The sequence below is a fragment of the Colias croceus genome, chromosome 2, assembly GCF_905220415.1.
Source record: "Colias croceus chromosome 2, ilColCroc2.1".
In the NCBI taxonomy this organism is placed as follows: Eukaryota; Metazoa; Arthropoda; class Insecta; order Lepidoptera; family Pieridae; genus Colias; species Colias croceus.
The window spans coordinates 12,423,323-12,442,712 of record NC_059538.1 but is presented as its reverse complement, the minus strand read 5'-3'; the positions used below and the strand labels follow the sequence as shown (position 1 = coordinate 12,442,712).

Here is a 19,390-nt window from a genome sequence, read left to right as displayed (position 1 = left end):
AAAATAGTGTGTCCTATGTAGTTAATTTGGTTAACTACATAGAACTACTATTTTAAGTATATTCCTATAGCAATTCCCATCATAATCGATTTCGTGTTTTTTGAATAAAATCGACAAAACAGATGGAATTACTTTCAATGTTAAAAAAACGACGTGTGGCACTCGGGGACTGCCGCGGTAAAGCTATTACATGCTATGCCTTCAAGCCACACCTCCACCCGTCGGAGTGGGGAGCGTGAGGTTTTTTCGTTACGGAGTTTCTCGAAACGATCCCCGCGCTCAAGGCCCGCGATAGAAGCTATGCAATAGCTTAATATTATGATTTATGAAATACGATTTACTCGTTACATTATTATAAATAAACATTTCTTTCTTCCTACATCAAAACTGAACGATGTCATAAACAGGCTCCCAGATTCCAGTACAAAATTTTCTTTCTTTATAGCAGCTTATAAATATTTTCATTTAAGAAATCGTTCCCGAAAAATGTTTTCTATAAAATATTTGGCAACATAGAAATGGATAAAGGACTAAAGCTAGAAAGTTAATTTAGAAAATATTAAGTGTTGCTAGGCAATAATTCAGAATCGAAATAATGTTTCAAATCTTATATTAGATTCATAAATTTTAATTAAACGTTCTATATAATTTTACGACTGTTTTGATCTTCCTCTTTCTTATATTAACGGGTTTATCGAAAACGGTATTTTTGTTCCCCTCTTAAATATTCTCAGTTTTGCAATTAATAATAGAGTGTTAAGCGCCCACAAAATTTCGGGTCATTTGTAACAGGATGGCGGTTCTACAGGAGTCTTAGTACGCAATGACAAAAAGAAAAATGATGGTCAGAACGCTGATACCGGATACCTTAAGATACTATAACGTTTTATATTAGAGTATCTTAACATAAAATATTATAGTATCTTCACCGTGTGTGACGCGCTTTATTCTTCGAAAGGTTAAGTTGTCATAATATTAACATTGAACATATAAAATCACTAAATAGGGAATAGAAAAAAAGTATACTAGATAGATAGATATGACTTCTATTCTCATTTTTTTATTTTTTATTCCTGTATAAAAAGTTCATTGATGAGGAAAATAAATAATGCAACGTTGCGAAAATAAGAATTATCAATTTAAAATATTGAAATTGTAAAAACAATATATTTTGCTAAGAGCTTTGCGTGAGTTATAGAGTAAAGCATGAGATATCTAATTCCTACACAAAACAATAATTTCACCATGATTCATACCCCATACTAAACTATACTAAACCGTGAGCATTATTCCACATTGCAAGATTGAGAAATTCCATAAATTCCAAAATGAACACCAGGAAACGTTCAGACCCAAAGCAATACATCAAAGGTTATCGTATTTTAGTAATGTATCCGAATGGCTGCTAAGATGGATCTTTATTGCTTCACAACAACTACTGATTTGGTTCGAGTTTCGTTCGTATATTTCCTGGAATTACGTAGAAATAAATATTTCAGAACAATTTTCACACGGTTCACACAAGTCACGATCTGTTACCATACTAAGTTTTTAGCTTGTGTTATGGAAACCAGATGGCTAATAAACATACATTTATTATTTTAAATAAATACTTATATGGATAATTAACGCCCAGACACAGAGCAAACGTCTATGTTCATCACACAAATATGTGCCCTGAGTGGGAATCAAACCCACGAACTCTGGCTTGGAAGGCCACTACCAACTAAGCCAACCGGCCAATCACAAAAATGGAAAGAAAAATCCATTTATTTACATACACGAATAAGTTGAGTTTAAGTTTTGTTTTGTCTGTATACGTTTGGGTGTAACAACGCATATATAAGAAGAAAAACCATTCAGTTTAACAAGTATGTTGCACACAAAATATTCAAATATTTTAGAAAACAGAATTTAACATTGTGTGTCTTTTGTGCGCCAAAAAAGGCTGTCACTCCGGATGTCAATAACATATTGAGGTAAATAATAAAACATTTTTTTATAACTTTGATAGCGTATCCACAAAGAGACCAACGGTCATGTTCAAAAAACGCTTAAATATTTAAAAGCTCACTATAGTACGAAAGTTAAAAATCGTTATTCATAAAAAATCTTCAAAATTCTGAACGAAACTATAAACCTATTATAAAGAGTGTAAGTAGTTCGTAGCATCGTCTTTTCGTAGCATCGTCTCTTCGTAGCAGAAGCTACGAAAGATTGATTTACTATTTGAAAAGTAATTCATGTGGTATTCATAAAATACACTTCATCAGTTTTAGTAGGACTATTACAGCAAACCTAGCATTCGTAACTGAATATTTATTTCTGATTTTTAAAGGCTCAACACTTCAAGGGCTTAAGAGGAGTACTTTCACAATCTCTAACGTGTTAGCGTGATAAACTTGAACTGAAATATCAAGTAAATTCCTGTCCAACTTATTTGGTATAACTACTTCTATTAATACATATATTATTTAAGTATATTTTAAAGAAAAACAGAAACGACTCTACTTCGACATGTATTTTGTAAAGTTTTGCTACTTCAGTTAAATATAAAAACCTATACACAGCCATACCTATATCGGCTATGACGTTTTTTTTCACACCTCATTTGAAAACCACAAACGTCTGTGAAATATTCGATGAATTATATCAAAAAAAGGTCATCCATACTCAATCTATTGTAGAGCCAACGCTTAAATGTTTTTATTACAATAATAAAATTATTTACTGCTGATTGAAACCATTTATTACATAAAACAATGTAGCTAAATTGTGATTTCATGTCCTTAAAAAAAATTCCGTTCAAAGCTCACGTTGGAAGTGTAAGCTCTAAATTATAGCGTTCACCAAAAAAATTAAAAAACATAAATGATAATTTTGTAAAATATTCAGGTATCGAAAAATAACTTGCAACATCAAGCTCGATAACTTAAAATATTACCTATGTATTTAAAATTATTATTAGCCCTTTCAATAGCACGCTTAAATAAGCTCTAGGTTGCATTAATGGACTCCAACTTAACATTTTATAGGTCACAAATGTTATTCTAAAACTGAAATCTATGCCAAAGATAGCATCAACTCGATTTGCGAATAATTTTACCTCAGCTTCTATTGAATTTAGCTGGCGAAATGTAGTTCGCTATACTTCCTAACCAATGAAATTACATACGTAACGTAATACTACATAGTATATTATATACACATATAGTTAGATTATATATGTAACCTTATTGACATAGTAAATAAGATATGCATTTACACACATTAAATAAAACATTTCGATTGTTAACCAGCTACTTACCATTACGCTAGTCCAAGTACAGTCACATGGAAAAACGGAACATACACACATAAACGCATCCATTGCACACAACACACACCACTAGCACTTATTCGATTTAAACATCCGTAATTCGATATTTGAGAACGCGGTGCCGGGCGCGGCCGACGCGGTACACCCAGCCTCACGGACGCACTGTGAACATTTGACGGTAGGCTCGTTGTGCGCATGCCTAGCCGTGCCTCGAACCGCACGAAGTTAGCCGACGATCAGCGAAACGTCACGACGCTCGTTAGCCGTTCAGCCGAATGTCGACAATAAATCGCTGTTAATTCTGTAGCGCCCTGAAGTTGGACGTCTCGTGTCTCATTTTTTCGTTGAGTGTACTTGATCGAATGAAACGTATAGGATTTGGGTCACTTTTATGTTTTTGTACAGATGATATCATAGTTTTTGTTCGGTTTGATCTTTAATGACTGCTGGTAAAGATTTATGTAATTACATAATGGTATTGTTAACGAATGGGTAACAGTTTATATTCTTCTATTTCAACGACTCATTCCACTATTTAATTTATTTTTATTAAAGTCTAAACAAGAATTATCGTGCTATGGACATAGCTCTACAATTATTTTAAACTCACACACATCTATATTTTTACATTGTACTTACATACTAATGTATTAGTAATAACAGATAGATCTTTGAATATGCAAAACTAGACTGAAGATAGAAAATTGATCATCAAAATCTAAAAACATAGATCTCTTTAATAGAAAACATAACCTTTTGCGCAATAGACAGCAAATGTTTCACTTTTGGTTATACAATACTAGCTGCTCCGCGCAGTTTCACCCCCGTGGCTCCACTCCTGTTGGTCGTGATGATATATCGTGTAGCGTGATGATATATAGCTTATAGCCTTCCTCGATAAAGACGCTATCTAACACTGAAAGAATTTATCAAATCGGACCAGTGGTTCCGAGATTAGCGCGTTCAAATCAAAAAAAAAAAAAAAAAAAAAAACAAAAATATTTATTTATTTATTTATTTATTTATTTATTTATTCATTCATTTATACATCTTTGACTTACAGTACAAAACATACCAAAACGCACAAAGATAACAATTATTAGAAGGTCTGACTTAAAAATAAGGTACAATTAGAGACAAACGATACAATATTAACATTAAATAGGTCAACTTCAGATTTAGCACGTAAAAATTTATTTAACAAATTGAGTGCATGATGGGTGGGTGCACTCCAAGCGGCTCGCGTCCGGAGCAGGCTCTCCGCGAACAGCGGACGCGAGCGCCACTGCACGGAGCAGCTCGGTGCCCACACACCACAGGCCCCCAGTGCCACGGGATTGTCAATTTTGTTATTTAACCCTAGAATACTAATATAAATTTACTACAGCTTAATACTAATGATCGCTCCGGAGGCTACTTTTTAAATAAAACTGTGTAATAGATGTAAATTATATCAGTTTTCCTTATTTTTATTTATAAAGGTAACCTAAATTAATACGCAAACTTCTACCTTTGCAAAAACTAAACTGAACCATTCTTCTTTAAAATAAATTTTTTACTAAAACCTTAAAGTCATTAACATTTTTTATTATAATATAACAGTCTTTGAACAGTCTTAAAACAAAAAAAATCTTCTACATCTTATTTTTTTTTTGGCATCATTATACTATTGAGTTTATAAACTTCTTAAAAATCTAAATAAAACTTATGGCAACATTACAGTTTTTTCTACAAACTAATTTGAACTCAGATATATTTTTTGTCACAGGAACTGCAGTTTGGAGAGCGATGTTCCAAGCAGTAATTTTTATTGTTATGTTATGGCTATGTAATTATATGTTCAGGGGTTCTGGTCATCTAGTACAATATTTTCTAAGTCTTTTTCCCGTCGAAATTCGACGAAAGAAGGATCTGCCACGCATCGTCAGAGTCATAAGGATCCATTTCCAGGTAGTCCTCAGTTTCACTGTCAAAGTTCTCATTTAGTAAAAAATCGGCTATTTGTTCGTCGTTGAGATCCATCTAAAAATAAAATAAACATTTCGAAAGTTATAACATAGCTACATGCTAAAAAAATCGCAAAACAAAAAATAGTTACCAAAAATTAAACTTACCGTAAATACTAATGATCGCCTCCCAAGCGACTGAGTGCCTTATATTTCGTAAACAAAGCATCCGAGCCTGGCCCACTTGCGTTGGCTACTGCGGCTCGGAGAATACCGAATTGGCGTGAAAGCACAATATGCTTCGCGGACGCGTACTTGAAATAATCGGAAAAAACTGACCGCACGCGGCCTGTCAGGCGATGTTTAGTATTCTAGGGTTAACAGCAGATAATAATGAACCATAAGCGCGCGCTCGCGTCGTAGTTCCAGTGTATCCATTCCAACCATCCCCGTAACGTACAAGGATGGATATAAGTAGGGATAATATCCATACATCTTCTGGAAAAGGCATCTTGAGAACTTACGTTGAATTTTCTCAATCATTAACTTATGCATAATAAAGGCTAATGATAACAGTTTTGTCATTAAAACGAGCAGTCTGCCTAAAAATAAATCCAAGGGCTTTATATGCATTCTGGCATAAGTCAATTATGTGGTCATTAAAACTTAAGGTACCATCGAATAATACGCCTAAATCACGAATCGAATTCTCTCATACATAAGACACTGGGAAGAACTAATAACATCAGGAAGATCGTTGATCATTACTAGAAATTGAGTAGGACCGAGGGTACTGCCTTGACTGATACCAGAATTGATGGCATATGGATCTGAACGATAACTACCAAGTTGTACAAATTGAAAACGATCCCGGAGGTAGTCTGCAAAATATTTTACCAGCCTGGGAGTGAAACCAATCATAGAAAATTTGCGCAAAAGGACGTCATTATCTACGCGATCGAACGCTTTTTTAAAGTCGAAATAACTGACATCGATTTGTTTTTTACGATCTAAGTTTTTAGAAGCGTAGTCGACGAAATTAATCAAATTTGTTGACGTTGATCTACGGGCACGAAAACCGATTTATTCGTTAACAAATATGTTTACAATTATATCAGTCATTGAGACATCCTTTTAAGCATTTATAAGCTTGTGGTAGAATATCTCGCTCTTCCTAGAGTACATTACCATTTATTGTTACACGAATAACATTTCCTTAATAAAGTAAAAAGTGATATAAAAATAAATGGGTATGTAAAAACTATTCAGATATACTTTATGGAACAGAACAGGTGTGTATCTTTGTGTATGTGTGTGTGTGTGCGTGTGTGTGTAATGTGTAAGTATATATTATATATGTTGCTTTATTTAAAAAAATATTTAATTTAATTTTAATAATTCCTCTATATCCTCATAATTTTTATATTTTAACCACTTAATGAGTTGTAAAATAAACAAACTTTATAATATTTAGTACCTATAGATTCTATTTAATATCAGTTTATTTTCTTACATACACATTTCGTCATAATGTAATTGTGAGTCCGCCTCTAAATAGTAAAGTATGATAAATACTATGCTCATATCCAAACTAATATTATAAATGCGAAAGAAACTCTGCCTGTTACTCAATCACAATTTTCATGAAATTTGGTATAGAGATATTTTGATAACCGAGAAAGGTCATAGGCTACTTTTTAGCCCGGGAAATAGGGTAGGTTTTATCCCGGAAATCCCACGGGAACGGGAACTATGCGGGTTTTTCTTTGACTGCGCGGGCGAAGCTGCAGGTGGAAAGCTAGTTCTTAATACAGCTTCAACCACTTTCGCATAAAACAAAACACTCCAACTTATATCACAAACTATTATTAGCCGTTTAGCCCTCAAGAGGCGGATCTTAGAAGTTAATCCTTCTCATTTTCAGCCTAAACATATTTGTTTGGTCACATCTCCTCAATGGAGACCCCAAGTAGGAACGTCAATAGTGGACCTCTGGAAGTTGGGTTCTGAATAACGACTTATATCTTTAGAAACCCAGAAGAAGTTTGTATATGTAAACACGTAAACACGGGATTGTAAAAAAGGAAGTTTTAAAACCCAATTCAAAGTAAAAATTTTCATAACTCCTTCTTTAGGAATGAAGCAAACGCACATAATATAAAGTGATCGACAATAATTGTAACTTAAATTTTTCTATAAACCACAAATATCAAATTAAGCTGTTTGATTTATATAATATGTTGTTTATCCTACTAATCCTACTACTAATATTAAAAATGCGAAAGTTTGTGAGGATATGTATGTGTGTCTTTGTTACTCTTTCACGCAAATACTACTGAAGCGATTACAATAAATTAAGCACACATATAGAGGTAACTTGGATTAACACATAGGTTTTATCCCGGAAATCCCACGGGAACGGGAACTATGCGGGTTTTTCTTTGAAAACGCGGGCGAAGCTGCGGACGGAAAGCTAATATATTATATTTGCAAATGTAGGTTACCTATAATAAAAAGTTCCATACATTAAACTTGATATATGCTTTAATGTTGATTACTCACACAACCTCAAAACCATATACTCAAATAAAATATATAAAAAGGAGACATCATTGACAAAATTGAAAAGGTTTAATCTATTAACATCTCCATTAAATCCAACACCAATTACATTTACGTCAGTATTCCAAGAATAATGGTCGGAAATACTGAAATAGCAAGAAGTAACCACGACATGGGGAATAGAATAAATTGTCTAAACCAGACTCTTTATAGACTAGCCAGATGATGATGCACTTTTATCTTTGTACTAATGTTAGTTCCGCGAATATCTATTTAGTTAGTCGGTTTATTTCTGTTTGAGTTTAAAAGGTTAAATTTTGTATGTTTGTGAAATAAAATTCTGCAATTTCAAGTAAATATTCTAATTGAAAAATATATGATAACTAGCTTACCGCCCGCGGCTTCGCCCGCTTTCTCTAAAACGATTTGAGATTTAAACTATCCTATCTCTCAAGTTGGATCGAACTGCACATGGTGTGCGAATTTTATTATAATCGGTTAAGTGGTTTAGGAGTCCATTGAGGACAAACATTGTGACACGAGATTTATATAATATATTAAGATATATAGATATTACGCTATCATCCTTATCTTGTAATATTATATATTAAGACAAAATTCTAGTGAAATATAACATCAGGCGTGTCGATTCGATGCTTTTTAACTGATTACAAGCGTTCTTATAAATAAAATTGCAAATATAATGTACCTACTTTAAACGTTTTTAGGTACATAATATTACGAAGTATTTTGCCTTTATGAAAGATAGATAATTCTTTATTGCACACACAAGATTTACATAAAACACAGAAAGAAAGACAAACAGAGACAAGTATGTATAAATGGCGGCCTTATCGCTAGGCAGCATCTCTTCCAGACTATCTCCTTTATGTTTTAAAAACTAGCGTGTAATGCATTTAAAAAAATTTTATAATAAAATTGTTTAACAGACATCGGTATTTATCACCGCAATATTTAACAATAAATATAATGAATTTCTAGGAATTCAAGCAGGCTGTAGATTTAATTATCCAGCTTGCGATGATGGAAATGTCATGACCTATAGAGAGTTAAAATTGTTGAATAATGGATAGATAACCGATATACAACTTTAAATTTAATAGTATTACTCCACTCATTTCGTAGGAAAAAAAGGCAAATAAAAGAAAGTGAACTTGCGCATCTAATTTTTTGATATATTGTAGGGGATGCCTAGAAAAGCTTAACTTGAGTTTTTCGACCAAAATTTCCTATGAGCTTTCGCCGGCATCTTGAAAAAAGGGGTAAATTTGGTTTTTCGGCAATAACTCGGTTATCCGATGAAATTCGGAAATCACTTATAAGACACTTTTTGTTCCTTTTTTTATGCTCTACAAATTAAGTCCTGACCATTTTTACCGTATCGTGCATCGTTATCGAGATATCGATCGATAAAGTAAAAAATTCAGGACACATTGGGTTTTTGCTTTATTTTTTGTTTGGGACATAATATATTTAAAAAATCATAGAATTCGAATTTGTAGAGACTATACCTACAATTTCCTTTTTGGAGTTTTTTAATTCGGACAAAAATTACGATCTCCAGCGCGCCGCAAAGTTGGTTAATTCACGCTCACCGTCGAGCGAGCTGCTAGAGCGTCACAAATAGATATAAAGTGGGACTATAGTGAAAAAAAATAATACATCTTTAGCTCTTGCAAAATTAAAAACATTTATTTGTAGTTGTATACGAACTTAAGTGTTAGTAATAATTGTTTGCTTTAAAAAGTTTAAAATGTAATAAGTAAATTGCATATTTTTTTCCAAGCATATCGAACAATACACCTTCAAGGTAATGAATTCAAATACACATTTCTTTTATAGTCATACTAGCCGCGCCCCGCGGTTTCACCCGCGTGGCTCCTGTTAGTGTTTAGCGCAGCGTTATGATATGTAGCCTATAGCCTTCCTCGGTAAATGAGCTATCTAAGACCGAAAGAATTTTTCAAATTGGACCAGGAGTTCCTGAGATTAGCGCGTTCAAACAAACAAACATAGAAACAAACAAACTCTTCAGCTTTATAATATTATAGTATAGATAGGAAACACCTCAGATCTTAAGACATCTACAATACAACACAATTTTCCCCATACCACGTGCTACAATAAGATGACTGTCAAATATCATACATTCATATAAATACAGATCAGTAACATCGAAAACATGGCTTCTGATAACCGAGAAAAATATCTTCGAACAAAATTATTTTCCTCGTTTTTGATTTTCCTTATAACCAACATGTCTTTTTGAGATACATCGATCTCTGGCCAAATAAAAGTCAAATGGGACTAAAGTTGCGATTTAGACAATGGTTGTGTGTCTATTTTTGTGCCTACACACACACACACACAAATTCCTTGCGGAGTATATTTATGTCTGTCTACACACACACGAGTATAATATGTATGTAGTCTTGGGCAATATAAAACATCAATTTCATTGATTAAATTTTATTTGCAGGTAAGTAGGTTTGTTCAACTTTCTGTATCCTGAAAATTTAAAACTTTTTTTATTATTAGTACTCACCGGGAATCGAACCACGACAAATTGGATTCATACGTAAACTTTAAAATGGAGAGAGCAGTCCAGTTCAATAGATAAAATTATCCTACTAATATAAAAATGTATAGTTACAGTAATATAAGTTATATTATTATCAAAAACATGAGCTACAGAAATACTTGATTTGACTTTTGACGCAGCAAATAAAACAAAAAAAAACAAACAACAACAAAAACAAAACAAAAAATAATAATCATAAAAAATAAAAATAATAAAAATAATAATAATATTAATTAATTATTAATTAACATTTTCAGTGTATCATAGCATAATATTTTTCATAACACCATTGCTCTTTCTGTATTCCTTTTCATTTCATACTAGAGTAAGCATTTCTCATAAGAAAACATGGTGAAGAAACCGATATAATTATAACCAAACACATTAAACTTTGAAAACTTGTAACTTCAACAACCTTCTTTTGGTTGATGGATTACGGATAAAATATCTTTAGAGGTTTATTCTCGTGGGATAAAAATACCCTGAAAATTATATTATATACCCTGAAAACCATATTATAGCCCCTTGTTGTGTGCTTGGGATACAAAAAAATGAATAAAATATATACGTTTCTCAGTAAAAAAATGTTGCTAATCCAACCTATGTAAAGGAATTTTCAAAACTTGTCAAATAGTGTATGTAAACTTTAAAACGCAATCTTTTGTAGTAGTTACTAGCTGTGCTCCGCGGTTTTACCCGCAGTGCTCCGCTCCTGTTGGTCTTAGCGAGATGATATGCCTATAGCCTTCCTCGATACCTAAATGGGATATCTAACACCGAAAGAATTTTTCAAATCGGACAAGTATCCGAGATTAGCGAGTTCAAACTAACAAACAAACTCTTCAGCTTTATTATATTAGTATAGATTAAACTAATCCAATTTAAATGACATTCGTTATGAATACCACAATTTCTTAAATGTGTTTAAAAAGCATAATATAAAAGTAAAAATATCTTACGAATAATATCAAATATTATAATACATCATGCCATAAAGCTTTTAACTGTTCTTAATTATGAGAAACCGTGTTTGCTCATTAATCTTTTTATCCCTCATTTCCCACATTATTTTACGTTGGAACATAAATTATAATGAATACTTAAATATTGACATTTGAAATATTAAGACTTTTATGAAGGAAAGTACTTATTAAATTTTTGGGCCAAAACTGCGCTTAGAGATTATCTTTGACCGCCGTTGCAGTCTATCCACGAGGATGTAGAATTACAATACAATAATACAATACAATACAAAAAGATTTATTGCAACCAAACAACACAATGATAATCTAAGACACCGTCAAAAAATACTTACAAAAAAAAAAAAAAATTACAAAAATAAAACATATGGTAACAATCGAATTATAACTGACATTAATATTATTATATCAAACTTGCATTGTAGCTGCAAAAAGGCCCTGGCTCAGCATATTGTTGCAGAGGCAAACTCCACAACGCTGGTAATTCTGCCAGATACCCACATGGCTAGTTTGCGCCTCTAAGATGGAAGGAGTATGAAATAAGATAAATAATAATAAATAGATATACAATAAATATATACCATATAAAGGATAAGTTACATATATATAGGAGACAATATTTTTGGTCAAGTTTATGGGTAGAACTATGTGTTAATCATGAAATGAAGTCGATATAAGCAAGCAATAAGTAATAATAATATAATATAATATAATTTAGGATACGTATAATAGGTATTAGGTATTGTCGAAGAATATTAAATTACTAATGTTGGAATTTTAGCAGGAACGATTTGTAAGTGCGACGAAAGTTGGACTTACACTTAAGATTTTTTATTGGAGGGGGGATATTATTCCAACATTTCGTCGCGCTATATTTGAATGACCCACGAAAGGCTGAGGTTTTATGCTGCGGAATGGATAGTTCGTGAGTTCCACTCCTTATTTCACCCCTACAAGTATCTTTACGCCACGACAACTTAGTATAGAGATACCCTGGCTGCTTAGTATGTATTGTATCGAATAAAAGACAAGCCAGTAATAACTCTTGCCGACCCTTCATCTTTAAAAAGTTAATGCTGTTTAGAAATGGAGTTACATGTGATCTGGGTGGAATGGTAACGCAGAATCTTGCACAGGAATTCTGGACCCTCTGAATGAGGCGCTGTACTTTTCCTGTTAAGCATGGTCCGTAAACGGGAAGAGCGTAGTTTAATTTGGAAAGCACAATGCTTTCACACAGCCTTATTCGTAGATCGACACTCAGAAAAGGTCGAATATTATAAAGAACTTTGAGTCGATAAAAACAGCTACTAACTAGGTTAGTAACATAATCTTCAAACCTTAACTGACTGTCGAAATCGATGCCCAAGTTTCGAGCAACAGCAACCCGTTCTATAGGAATGGAGTTTACACAAATCCTAATATCTTCTTCGTCCAAGTGGGAGAGTTGCTTTTTAGAGCCAACAACAAGATATTTGGACTTGGTTGGGTTTAGAACCAGTGCGTTCTTGCGAGACCAGTCGGAAATGCGTTCTAAGTCATCGTTCATGTTACGGACACATTCTCCTATACGAGCTCTATCCACAGGTATATAAATTTGCAAATCATCAGCGTATAGATGATACTGACAATTTTTTATACAAGATGTGATATCTGCCGAATAAATGATGAATAAAAGAGGCCCAAGAATGGATCCCTGGGGGACTCCTCTACTCACAGGGACAAGTGACGAAAGGGCACTATTTCCGTCATTTTTCAGCAGAACCATTCTCTGAAAACGATGTTGAAGATAACTATTGAACCAAGATGAAGAAATACAATCGAATCCATAGAAATTTAGCTTAGAAATGAGAAGAGAGAAATTTATACTGTCGAAAGCCCTAGAAAAATCGAGCAAAGTTAGAATTGAAGGTTGACCATAGTCACGAGCAGAGAGCAAGTTGTCCACAACATCAATCAAGGCCGTGCAAGTACTCCGAAGTTTTCTAAATCCTGACTGAAATTCCGGTAGGATATTATTTAATTCACAGTACTTGGTGACTTGGTTATAGACAACTCGCTCTAAGATCTTAGAGAGGTAAGGAAGGATGCTAATGGGCCTCAGATCTTTCAGAGCAGTAGGATTGCTGTTTTTTGGTATGGGCCGCACCAGAGCTATCTTCCATTGCGATGGGAATTAAAATAAACTTTTACAATACATAATATTTAAAATTTTCTTAACATTAATTCGATGACAATTTGTAGATCAACAACGGACCCGGTCTAAAGTAAAATAACAACATAAATAAATCATATATTTTTCTTTTTTTAAAGACCATCGAATATAATACTAGATAATTATTATGTAGGTAAGTGAAAAATTATGTACAGCCAACTTCCGTTAGCAATTGCATAACTTCGTTCCAAGTATTTTCTATACAAAACAACATAAAGTAAAACATGGGACAAGCGAAGCGTGAGAATTGAACTACTATGGACAATGGAGCTTTTCTCAATTCGTATGTTTTCTTCTCCAATAGTCGAGGTTTAATTTTGTTGTTTATATGTATAGACTTCAAATAAATTAAATGCTGTTAAAGAAGAATACACATAATATAGATATCAATAAACAAACATACACGTGAAAAATAGAAAAAAGTAATTATTAAGAACACAAAAATATAGACAAACTAGCTTCCCGCCCGCGGCTTCGCCCGCTTTATCTAAAATCTAATAAATTATATAATATTTTAATATTATTATATGATTATAAACTCCTCCTCTTGAATCACTCTGTCTATTAAAAACCGCATCAAAATCTGTTGCGTAGTTTTAAAGATTTAAGCATACCGAGGGACCTAAGAGGTCAGAGAAAACGACTGTGTTTTATATTATGTAGTTATATGGAATTAAAAGTGAAGAAAATATCTCGTAAATAAAGTGTGGAAGCAAAATTGTTGTAAATAAATATTTTACAGTTTTTGAATAATATCTCAAAATAAAGTTGAATACTTATTTAAATAATAAGTAAAATTGCAAGAAAATTTACTCAAACCGTTTTCAATAAAGTGAAATTACAATTTCATTCACAAAGCAATGAAAACAATTTGTAGCAATAATTTTTAACGCGATCTTGAAATTAATTTCCACTCTCGTAAACTATATTCCGTTGCCAAATAATAAGTTTAAGCTTTGGCTGAGTGTTTCTATTATTTGCACACAAACAAAAGAAAACGCGATAACTCACGAATGCAATGTGGTACTTATTATTACATGAACTGTAATGCGGTCATAGAGAACTTTTTATTTTGCCAGTATCGGTTTCTTGGGAAAATAGGTCATATTTACACGGCGTTTCGGGGGTTCAAAGCTTGCATCGTATGGAAAAAACATACTAAATATGAGGTGTTTGATGAATGACTTTGAAAAGAAAACACAGTTTTTTTTTGTACTATGTATATGAATATTTTAGTCAGTTAAAATTAGTCATACCGTAGTAGTTAGCGTAAACTATTGAAATACACATATTTTACTCTTTTATTATTTACTAGTAATAATAAATACATCATTAAGGTGAACTACAAAATACAGTAAATAAATTTAAAACAAAACAATACCAAAATACAAAGCGAGATTACAAACATAAAAATAATGAATTGAATAACACATCAAGCGTTACCTCTCGAAATAAATTGTGTTCGCAAGTTGCAACTAAAATATTCTTTTTAAATTGCATATTCAGACACTGTTACCATAGTATAAAGAGAGAAGTAGGCCTATAACTCCTGGCGTTTAGGAGCGCACGGGATTTAAACTCGCGAGGCGCAGGGTTGTCACTTGTCACATTGATATTGTAATAATTGTATAAACAAACACCGACTGCTAACAGCAAAGGCGCGGGCTTCACGAGACCGGTCCATGAGAAGGAACCAAGCGGCGTTGTGTGCGTGCGTCAAGCTTGCGTACGTACATGAATGGGGGCGTGGCCAAGCGCTCCGCGTAGGTACATACAAACGGCGCGATGTACGATGAAGATAACTTACTTCTCTCTTTATACTATGTTGTTACCCCGGCTGACCCAGTTACGGTTGTAAGGCAAACCCATAATACGCTACGCCATTGAAAGGGTCGCATCAATTAATGATATGGAAAGCTGGTAAAAATGATCGCTATTTGTATGCCGTGTTTCGAAAAGGTGTAAATGGATTATGTTTTTAATTGAAAGTTTTTGTTATGGAACTTGCTTGTTTTGTTTGGTTGCTCTTTTTAACTCTGAATATAGAGCTCATCAAACAAAAGAAAGATTAACTTGTAGACAAAAAGTGTAGTTAATTTCTTATTTATTTATTTATTTATTTTTACATACATAGATTCCTTACAGCTATTTGTATTACAATATTTTTATTTAACTTTAACAAAACAATACGCCAATAAAAAGGAATACCAATAATAAGACAGTTAATGTGACAGTAGTTTTATATTAATTAATACGTTTAGATTTTATACCTTTAATCTGTGTTCCATCTAAAGGTATACAATTTCATTATCACTGAATTTACTGACTGACTTTATAGACCACATCACACTACGCTACTAGGATTGGAAATTTAAAATCGTACACCGTGCTTATTCAGTACCAAATATGAAAATAATGTAAATATTTTGAATTCCATTCAAATTACCATGAAGTTTAATATCTTGTTCAAAGATAAAAGTACTAATCAAAATCTAATCGATCTCAACACATACATTTTTCACAGTTACTAATATTATAAAGAGGAAAGGAAAGGTTTTTAATTATGTATGTATGTATGGTTTTCACGCATAAACTACTGGACCGATTTTGATGAAATTTGGCACAGACAAGAGAAAGAAGGTAGACTACCTTTTTTTGCGAAATATACCACGGGTGAAGCCGGGGCGGACCGCTAGTCATTCTATAAAACAAACACATTCATTTTGATCTAAAACATGTAAACATAAACTCTCAATATAATAGATATTATTTAGTCTATTTATTCTTCCCATTTCTATACTCTTTTACTGGACTATTCCATAGTTTATAACACGCAACGCATGGTCAGAGAACTATGCTCAGAAATTTGCACGAACATTTTCACACAAACTCCTAGTTTCGGAATTTCCACGTGAATATGAAAATAGCTTCATATTACATTCGCTGTTCCATCCAGCTTTTGTCGTCTAGATTTTTCCGTTCTAATTTGTTTTGCGTTAGGTATCTGGTGTTTTTATATATTATTTATATTTATATATTTATTGGCCCAAGATAGGGAAGTTTGGTACAAGATGGAGGAGGCTTTTACCCATAAGGGGCCACCTAACAACGACTAAAAAGAACTTAGTGTATAACAAAAATTGCATAATATGTACTTATTAATTGTATGGTGGAAATAAATAAAGCTAATTATTATTATTATTATCTGGTATTTTTAGTTACAAGAACAAATATATGTGAAGATTTATTGCAAAAAACACGTAGTATCGATTTATAGTACAACATTTAAAACATAATTGTAATGTGTAACCGGTTTTAATATAACTTTCACTAGGAGAAAGCTGATTACATTATAAAAAATTAAGAATAGCTTAGTTTTAATACTGACCACCTCCTTGGTACAGTGGTTGACGCGTGAGCGTAGAACCGAAGGGTCCTGGGTTCGATTCCCGGTGGAGACGAAGAAAAAAAAGATATGTCTCGGTCTGGTAGGATACAGAAGGCTGATTACCTACTTGTCCCTAAAGTAAATCGATCAGTGAAACAGACGTATGCATAATGCATTTGCCCCTTACCCCACTAGGGGACACGGGACTTCACTTTAGTTTTAATACTAGCGTAGATTATTATACATAAGTCTAGCTGTGTCCTTTTTTTTATAGTGGGGAAATCTTCCAAAGATACCCACGGCCCCCGGGGAAGGAGCCGTGGGTTATGTCGGATTCTTACCGACTAAAACCCCACTGTGTTCCGTGGCCGCGGGTATTTGTTAGAATTCTTCCGCGACCCCCTCGGGTCTAGCTGTGTCCTGCAGCTTCGCCCGCGTGGTCAAGATGTTAATAATTTTCGGCTATCTGATTGCCAAATTTCAGAGCGATCGGTCTAATATAGATCAATCGGACCATTGCGTTTTATATATTAACCTTTTACAGATATTATACGGATATAACTATTGTTTTTCTTAAATACGTAATTTAGTTCGAATACATTACCTTAATTCCGTAATTGTGCTTCTACAGAGGGTTGACAAAACGCGACGGATTGACCAAAATCTCCCCTGAGATAGTAAAGAGGTCCATTATTTAGTTATATGATCTTGTATTATATGTGGTATGGGTTAGTAATTAATATATATTATCTGTAATTTTGAATTAGATAACTATTGTCCATACAAATCATATTTATACTGGACATTTATTAAACGATTAAAAAAACTACTGCAGTAAAATAAAATAAAAAGCAACTGCCTATTATACTCTTATCAAGTGTTTTATATTTCAAATTCAATAAATAATTAATTATTGAGAGTCCATTGATTTTTACTGGCTAAGTTACATATAATTTAGGGCCGATTTTTCAATCCTTGGTTAAAATTTATCCGTCCAATAAAGTATAACACGAACATATTAAAATGTCACATAAAAAGTATCAAATACGGACACAATTAGGATACATTTTTGAAATGGTAGTATAATACGTTATTCGATGAATATGTTTTAACCAAGCATTGAAGAATTAGCCCTAATTTAACAAAATAATACATTACATATTTGCACCATGATCATATACGTGTACTCTCTACATACAATAAGGGTTGTAATATAAAATTAGGGGTGTAAGAGTGAACTGTCAACCATAAGTCCATTAGATTATACACCTACTGGGCTGTGACAAAAGACAATTAATTGTTGGGGCCCTTGAGAGCTATCCTATTTCGAGGAACTACGGCCGCGTCTATACTGGCCTTATAAATTATGTGTTCTATAATATAACTTTCTTTCAAAATCAAACATTTATTTATTCAATTAGATTTCTTTTAGAAGTGCTTTTAAATGGTCAAAAGATAATGATCTCGATATTATTACGCACCACCGATTTGGAAAGTGGTTCTACAAAGAATTGTAAGCAAGATCGGTAGTTGCTCTTTTTAAAAACATCTTAATTTTTACATTCTAACAAACATCCAAAAGGTGGATGACTTTTTTATTATATTTAAAAGTTTAAAACTGATGTTTTTGAACTTTTCGTGTAGTTTTGAATGCAAGTTAATAATACAAGATTTATGGGGTAGGTATGATTGTCCTGGATTTTATTTTTGTAGAGATCGTAAAAATATTTTATTATTGCCTGTGTTGGACTATGTTAAACACATAATATTTTTCAATATCAATTAGTAAACCCAAGTATTATAATTACACAGTAGTCACAAACTATGACGTCACACTTATTTCCAAGGTACATTATGAACACTCCCTTATATAATTCAAAGGCATTTAGGAGTACGATGTAAGGAAGGTATTAGAAAGAACCGAGACCGTTTCTAAGGCTTACTTTCGCGCCCTAATTAATAATAATAACTTAAGAATAATACTTGCATTGTTATCTCTCAATTAAGTTATTAAGTAATGAATATAAGTATACTTGTAGTAAATAGAGTTTTGAGACAAAAACATCTTCTTCTTATAAAAAATTGAAATAAGTGACTTTAAAATAAGTGAATGAACTTTTAATTTTTGAAACAAGTATTTATCTAGATGATATTATAGAATTTAGATCCAGCCTCAAATTAAAGCTTGTAATATCGAAACTAGACAATACTCAACAGTTAAACATAATAATTAATAATAAGTTTTTGGTAAATATGTAATATATTCTAAATACTAAAATAATATATTATATTTCTCTAACTGAAAATAGAGCCCACTCCTCTACTAATCCTCTTGTTAGTGTTCATTAACGTCTTATATAATCGGATCATTAAAATAG

The 19,390-nt window shown here is 32.8% G+C and overlaps 1 protein-coding gene across 1 annotated transcript in view; it reads right to left on the bottom strand.

Moving 5' to 3' along the window:
- Positions 1–3,463, bottom strand: part of LOC123701497 (neuroligin-4, Y-linked) — a 103,608-nt gene extending 100,145 nt beyond the window's left edge. The window contains exon 1 of the mRNA XM_045649003.1: positions 3,308–3,463. The gene's annotated coding sequence lies outside the window, so the exon portion shown is untranslated. The remainder of the gene's footprint in view (positions 1–3,307) is intronic.
- Positions 3,464–19,390: the final 15,927 nt, after the last annotated feature.